Genomic DNA, 8,407 nt, shown 5'->3' with positions numbered 1-8,407 from the left:
GCTTGAGTTGTTTTTCCTTCCGTGGACGTGGAGTCGAGAGAATTGTAAATCTACGACTTTTTCTCCCACGACCCACTTGATGATTATCTGCAGCAGCAGCAGCAGCAGATTGATCCTAACAAGAAATCATTGGTCTACGCCTTCCACAGTATACTGATGGAAGGAAGCGGGGGCGAGCTCTGATTTTCTCAACATAAATCGGATAAGGCTCAAAATCAATCAGTGATGTGGAAAAAAAAAAAAAAAAATCTTAATAGTCTCTGAAGAAAATAAAGATCTGGAGAGTGAGAAGTGTGAAACAAGAAGCTTGCTTTTCCGTTCATTCTTTTTCTTTGGGGAGGGGAGGGGAGGAGGGAGAGAACACTTGAAAAGAAGAGTAAACCCGAGACCAACAACCGCAAGCAAGCAAGTGAAATTCAGGGGCACTTTGGTAATTGCGTATTCTACCACACCCACTACCCAGCCCTCGTCTTTTTCTTTTCTTCCCTTTTTCTTTTGAAAAGGAGGGATAATCTCACAGTCGCTCCTCTTGCGCGCGCGCACACCCACACAGAGACAACTTATTAGGGAGGCAGACGGAAAGGGGGAGAGAGAAAAGGCGGCAGGCTCAGTGCGGGTCGGGGGAGGGGGCGGAAGAAAAGAGAGGGGTTGGCCATCGGGTGATGGTGGAGTGGCGATCCAGAGGCACTAGGGGTGGCGGAATTGGAACTCGTTTCTCTTCCATGATATTCAGCGCTTGGGCGGGCAGAGGAAGCACCACCACCACCACCACCACGAAGAGCGTTGGAGGTGGCGGTGGCGGTGGCGGGGTCGGAGGAGGCTTCTGGATCGCTCCCAATGGACTAGCCATCTTCTTCACGGCCATGGCGGGCGTGGCCCTGGCCGCCGCACTCATCTATTCTCGTAGGTAAAAAGTGAGAAAATAGCATACCTTCCTGAGGCGCCAAAAGCAAAATCCCCCAAAAGAGAAGAAGAATCGTAGAGAAATAGAGAGTGAGATGTTGTAAATGAGAACCCTAGGCAGATCCCATACTTCTTCTTCTTCCTCCTCGTCTTCTTCTTCTTCTTCGTCGTGGATTCACATACGATCGCTTCTCTACGTGGCCGCCTCGTCTGCGTCTTCCTCCTCCCTGTCCTCTTCGCCTCCTTGTTCGTCGTCGCCGCTGCAGCTGTCGTCCTCATCGTCATCCTCGTCCTTTCCCAGACGGTGAGTCCCTCTTTACCCCTCCCCGCAATCCCTCCTTTTCTCTTCTGCTCTTCCTTTCGACCTTCCCTTGACTTTGCTTCTCTACTTCCTCTCTCTGGTTTTCCTCCTCCTCTTCTTCTTCTTCTTTTCGTACTGGGTTCTAGTTTTCTTTTTTGGTTTTATTGATCTTGATCTTTTGTTCGCGTCTATAATTTGTTGGTAGTTATGCAGTTCGAAGTAGCGGAATTTGAATCAGTTGGACTTCCTGCTTCAGTAGATCTGCTACTTAAAACAGTTCCTTTACTTGGGTTTTCAATCAGAGGTTTTTTTTTTGTGCATGCTTTCGTTGCTGTTTGGTCTGATTTATTGCTTTACACAGTAAAAGACTTAGCTTTAGTTAATTCTATTCTTCTCATCCATTCTGGTGCTCGTGTAGATTCTGCATCTGAAAATAGTTGCTGGGCGTCAAATAGGGGTTGTTTCTTGAAGACGTGATTGACTAATTTTGATTACTATTTACAGAAACTTTAGTCATTCTGCTTAGTTCCTAGAAACTTGAAAAGGGTGCCGACTATCGAATAAATAGCGTTAAACAGTTTGAATCATTTTGTTTCCTAGATTTCCGTTGTCTCCCGGTTCGACTAGGTAAATGGCAAAATGTTTTGCGTTCAATAGTGGAAAAGAAGAAACAGCAACGTTTCCCCTTTTCCTTTTTCACATGCTTTCATTCAGGGGAATTTCGGCTTGCGGGAGTGAGAGCGTTATTTGTGGCAGGCAATTTGAAATTGAAAGGGTTGGTCTTATCCCTCTGAAGCTGTTGGACGCGTCAACAAGTTCTTGTTGACGTTGATGGATGCATCAATATGACTCTTGGTGATTCTTTTTTTTTTTGGGCATCCTTGTGAACGTCGAAGCCCTTATGTATGGGTAATTGGATTTTTTGATCTGACTATAGGTGGTCTAAAAAATGAAGCACACCTTAGTGGGAGTTGCCTCAGCTACTGTTGTTGCTTTTGTACAAACTTTCTCTCTCTCTCTCTGGCATTCAGGAATCTGCACCCTCATATATCCACACTCTTGGAACTTGAAAGATAACACTCAACTAAAATGTTATCACTTAAATGTGTCCTCCCTGGAATTTGTTGAAGAGAAGGCTAGGGTTAGCATTCGTGCATATTTTTGTTTCCAGGGGGAGGTCATAAATGGGTGGTGCTCTAAAGCTGATTCATCAAACATGCATGTGAGAACTTCCATTGTCTATCACGTGGGGTCTTGGTTCTGTGAGTTTACAACTATTGGAGCCTGGGACACATATATGTCTAAAGGATTACCAATAAAAAGTTAGCTGACATTGTTTGCTATCTGCCTTTTTCAGCAAATCGTTGACTCATTGTTGAAATTAGAGTTAAAGCTGTCTTGCAATGCATCCCTTTAGCTGCAGTCTGGTTTAATTTTGTGAAGTTGGAGTCCCTATTTGAACAAATTGGCATGAATACAATGGCGATGGCGGTATAAAGGGATAAATATGTCTGTATAGTTAATGAACAACAACTGCACCTGATAATAGAGGTCTATTCTTGTGTTTAGTAATGTACTAATATGTAAGAGGCTGTAGATTTTTAGTCTTATTTCTTTTTATGACAAAAAACCTGCATCTTTGAAGGTCTACTTGATGTATTCCTGAGCATAATTCTCGTTTCTAATCATAGTGTTTTGGCATTGTTAAAGGCTTGCTAGTTAAGTTAGCTATTATTAAGTCTTTTTATAATATATCAAGCTAAATGATATTATATTTAGTCTGCTAATAATAATTCAATTGGCAATTTATTAGGCACTCTTCTGTAATTTTATATAAGTACACTTAGTGCTTCAAAAATGTTAACCTGCAAGTGTAAGAAATCCTATGGCACCTTTGTTGTTGTGACCAGTTAGTTGGCAATTGGACATGGTTTTGCTTTGAGAGCCCAGCTTATTGTTGTTTTAGTGAAATGGTTTATCTGTTCAATCACATTAAAGTGATCGTTATCTTTTTCTGTGTACTGATTTGCTTATTTTTTGTATTCTTTCCTTATTTGTTTCTAATATTGCTGATCTTAACATGGTTACACTAATTGCAGGGGTAGGCTTAAATCTCCTTGGTCTCGTAGAAGGAGAAAACGTGCCCTTTCACGTCAACAATGGGATAGTTTTTTCTCCTCAGATGGAAAACTTCTTGATGGTGGAGTTAAGCTATTAAAGAAAGTTCGCAGTGGGGTGAGTTATTATAGTTGCATTCTTTCTTGTTGAAAGCTTAGAAAGCTTTAATTCAAACTAGTTGATATTAGTATTCCATCGCCAATGCAGAACCAGGCCCGACAGCCTTTTTCTCCTGCAGATCTTCATGAATGACACTTTAGTATCTGATAGTCTTCGAGTTATTTGAAGGGATCATGGTGGTAAAGTTTGCCAGTGAATATTTGATGTTTGTACATATTTGTTTTATTTATAAAGTTATAAAGTCCATACTGTCCTAGTACTGTCCTAGATAGACTCCTATATATATATATATATACATATATATCATATTCATCATCATGCATTTTTTGCTCTTCATTTCCAAAGAATGGGCACTGGAACCATTTTCATATAAATATAAATTACTAGTTTTTGAGTTTTTTTTCATATAAATTTCACTCTTTTGGTTTTGCACCTTTGTAAATATCTGCCTATGCATTGCAATCAAACAATGAACAATCTAACTGTTAATTCTGACAAGATCAATGGTCATATCTTGATAATTATCTTTGCAAAGAGAAGCATAGGTAACTGGAAATTTTTGGTCCAGATATGTATATATGTGTGCGTGGGTGTCGCTTAGACACCCTAAAAAGTCATTTTATAGGTTAAATGCACATTGTTTTTTAATTTTTCAATGGTGTGATGAATCATGCAATGCTTGTTTCTTGTGTGATCTCTTGACATTAACATTGGGGAATGTATGACCTTTTGAGTGTTGCTAGTGTGTTGGCCATTGCTAGTTGGTTTCATAGGTTTGACCTATTGCTATGTGATGCCAGACAAACTGTGTTAAGCTGGTTTTGCCATGCGTAGGGCTATCCTCAGTGTTGAAATGTTGCTTTATTTTGATCTATTTTCATATCATGATCTATTATGCTTTAGCTTTTCATCCCTTGCTTTCTACCCTTTAATCTTCATGGATGTTAGTTCAGATGTTTTCGGAACTACTGTGATTTTTCTTTTTCTCTAGTAACTCTCATTTTTTTTTTCAAATTCAGGGAATTGAACCCAGCATAAGAAAGGAGGTGTGGCCATTTCTACTTGGCGTGTAAGTGAAGTATTGTTATTTTCTAAGCTTCACGTGTTGCATTATAAATTTTGGCTTTTCCTGTATGCTTGTATGTACTTTCATTAACAAGAAGCATGTGTGTGTGGCCCTCCACTAGTCTAGTATAACCAAGTGGGGCTTCAGGTAAACGGGGTTTAAGTTTGCATGAGTGTATGAACTTTCAATTGCTGTGCATTTGGGTCATGGACTAAAGAAAGACCTCATCTTCACTTCGAAAGCCATAATTGTTTTTTTCTAAATTTATGAAAAGTTTCATACCATGGCCAATTCAAACTTTTAAACATAATTAGATTACATATGGGGTCGTCCATGCACCAAGTGGGCAAACTTCATACACATTGTACCCTATGTCACATAGGTACGGGTACGGATACGGACCATTTTTAAAAAACTTGGGTACGGGGGTACGGCCGTACACGCACATGCACATATACATATATATGTCAAAAAATTTCAAACAAAATAACATATTTGCACATATATATATCAAAAATTACAAACAGAATAACATATTTACGGGTATGGAATAACATATTTGCATGATTTCTTTTCCTTTATCAGCCATTACAACTTATGTTTGTGAAGCACCTAGCAAAAGAGCTGCAACACAGAACCAATAGGAACGGGGATCATTCCAATTAGACGAATCCTCTCACGAAACGATATATCACAGCAATAACTAGGGTAGACGCAGAGATGAAAAATCTGCAAGAGGAGACTCAAACATGTCCCATAGTTAAGTTATTTGATCTCGTGATTAGAAAACGACCATCAATTAGCCAAACAGGTTGCTCAACACATTTATCAAATTATCAACACATTGAATAGTCCCAAAGCTGGAACCGAAAATGGATAATAGACACAAACACAAACATTAGAACCGAAAATAGAAAATAGAACACAAAAAACAGACACAAACAAAGGGAACACAAAAAAGTCTCAAGATCGCCGACTGTTGTCGCCGGCGGCGAAGGCAGGGGTGGAGCTGATGAAAATGAAAAGAAAAATGAAAAATACTGTGACAGTCGCCGCTGCCGTCGCCGTTCCACCCCTGCCTTCGCTGCCGCTGCCGTCGCCGGACATCGCTCGGGAAGAGGTGAAAACCCTTAAAACTGAAAACGAAAACATGTTTTAAGTTTTAAGGGTTTCGAACTTACATTTTTTTAACGTTAAAATAGTTTTAAAAGATAAAATAAAATAATCGTTAAAATAAAAAAATGGACATATTTGGACTCGGTCAACTTTGACCGTGTCCAAAATAGGATGGATAACCGGTGCGTTGACCGTACCCCGTACGGTCAACGCCGCACCAATGGCGTACTGGGTGCCGTACCCGTACTGGTACCGGACGGAGTACCCGTGCTGCAGAGGTTGTACCTTGTTATTCTGATCAACTTCTTGATGGAAAACAAATATTAGGATAGATGTGAAGGTTTTTAGATTTTGGAAATGGATCTTAAACCCCTAGAAGACTAGTTTGAATTCCATTTGTAGAGGTTTGCCGTCTGAGGGGGTGATCATTGTCAAAATAGTGTTCAGAACTTCAGATTATAAATCTGTGCAGTACAGGTGCTGTTCTGGGATCTGCCTAAATTCTTTTAGTGGAGTGTGTTGGTCTTGAGCACTAAAATTTTCTTTTTCGATTGTATTTGACTAAAGTTACCTTCTCTGTATTTTTCTGTGACCTTTACCATATCTATATGTTAAGTATCATTATTTTCTGAGATGCAGATATCAACTGAACAGTACAAAATCGGAAAGAGATGCTGCAAGGGTTCAGAAAAGGTATGCTTTGCCTTTTATTGGTTGTTGTCTTGTTTTGTGATCCTTCAAAGAATATGAAATGTTTCTTAATTGTCTGCTTGCCTATCTATACCTGTTGCGTGGTCTCTTTTTTTTTTTTTTTTCTTTGCTGATCTTCATCTTATAATAACACAAGTTTAGTTCGTTATGCATATCAACAGTGGTTTCCTTTTTTGCAGGAAAGAGTATGAGAAACTAAGAAGACAATGCAAACAGCTACTGAAGAATGCTGATGAACATCAAAATCCTGAGGAATTACGTGCCAACGACAGAGAAGAGGGTGCTAGTTTCCAGGAGGATCTAGAGTCACCTTGTTCTGAGGATGTGGTTAGTGCCAGGCAGTCACTTTCCATGGAGGGAGGAAGCATAGATGGTGGTGGGCTTGCTGTCTCTTGTACAGAAGATCAACCTGATAGCTCAGACAACTTGCAAGCAAGCTCATGTATTACAGAAGAACCTGGTTCCAGCACTCAGTCACCCATGGCTCACCATATTGTAGTTGAGACTGAATCTTCGGACAGTGAGTCCTCAACAGAAGAAGATAGCATGCAGACATATCCCACCATAGAAAGAACAGATGAAAATGACACTGGTGATGCCACAACAGATCACCTTGAGGACAAAAATCTCGGGGTCCGGTTAAAGAGGATTATGCTACATGGCAAAGAATTATCAGGCTTGATGCAATCCGTGCAAATACTGAGTGGGTCTCATATTTGACTGCTCAGGCTGAAGTCTCAGAGGAAGAGGCTCGAAAGCAGGCTGAGTCAGTGGGCCTGAAAGATTACAACCACTTGGAGCCGTGCATGGTATATCATGCTGCTCGGTTGGTTACTATACTCGAGGCTTATGCTATTTATGACCCAGAGATTGGTTACTGCCAGGGTATGAGCGATTTACTTTCACCAATAATTGCTGTCATGGAGGATGACGATGAAGCCTTCTGGTGTTTTGTGGGTTTCATGGAGAAAGCGAGGCACAATTTCAGGCTTGATGAAGTTGGAATCCGTAGGCAGTTGAACTTAGTATCTAAGATCATAAAGTTGAAGGATTCTCATTTGTATAAACATTTGGAGAAGCTCAAAGCTGAGGATTGCTTCTTTGTCTACAGAATGGTAGTGGTGCTGTTCAGGAGGGAGTTGAGTTTTGAGCAGACTTTGTGCCTGTGGGAAGTCATGTGGGCGGACCAGGCTGCAATCAGAGCTGGGATTGGCAAATCTGCGTGGGGTAGGATACGGCAGCGGGCACCACCCACCAATGATCTGCTGCTTTATGCAATAGCTGCGTGTGTTTTGCAAAGAAAGAAGCTGATAATCGAGAAGTATAGCAGCATGGACGAGATCATAAGAGAATGCAACAATATGACTGGGCAGCTTGATGTTTGGAAGCTGCTGGATGATGCTCATGACCTGGTGGTGACTCTTCATGACAAGATATAGCTTTGTTAAGTTGTTTCTATCAATCAATTACCAATCTTATTTGGCCAATCCCCCATGATCCGTTTCTGGTTTGTATCTCTCTCCTTTTGGTGGAGGGCTGTCAACCGTTAAGCACTGCTGCAAAAGATAAGCAGAGCTCTGCTTTCGGTCTTTTCTCCAGTATATGGTATGATGTCATTTTTATGTTGAAGGTGGGTGGGGGGGGGGGGGGGGTCGTCTTTCTCTATCATGAATACAGCAGCTGGGGTGCCACGACTGTCTAATGGTGGCGTTCCCTCACATACTGTAGAACCCCCATTCTATGGGGGCATCTTTAGAAGGAAATGATTTCTTTTCTCCTCTCCTTTGGAGCGATGAATGCGTGCTTTTGCATCATTGAGCATTTCCTAAGGAATTTTCAGGGTTTTTTTCCTTCTCTCTTACCTTCTTGTCACAATATTTATTTTCGAGAAGCCGTGAGTGTTCTCAAAGCAGGCAACTTTAACGCCGCTAAATGTTTAGGCTGTCTTGCGGGGCTGCCCTTTTGTTTTGTATTTTTGGGTGCTTAGGACCAGCTGTATTTAGAAATTGTGCTTTCCCCCGGACCATTGGCGAAGTTTTTGACTAACGTTTTAATCTATAGATGCTCGCACA

The 8,407-nt window shown here is 40.9% G+C and overlaps 1 pseudogene; it reads left to right on the top strand.

Moving 5' to 3' along the window:
- The first annotated feature begins 587 nt into the window (after positions 1–587).
- Positions 588–7,964, top strand: LOC116260456 (rab GTPase-activating protein 22-like; annotated as a pseudogene).
- The last annotated feature ends 443 nt before the right edge of the window (positions 7,965–8,407 follow it).

The sequence above is a fragment of the Nymphaea colorata genome, chromosome 9 (assembly GCF_008831285.2).
Source record: "Nymphaea colorata isolate Beijing-Zhang1983 chromosome 9, ASM883128v2, whole genome shotgun sequence".
Taxonomy (NCBI): domain Eukaryota; kingdom Viridiplantae; phylum Streptophyta; class Magnoliopsida; order Nymphaeales; family Nymphaeaceae; genus Nymphaea; species Nymphaea colorata.
The sequence above is the reverse complement of the archived record's forward strand: the minus strand, read 5'-3'. Positions and strand labels throughout refer to the sequence as shown.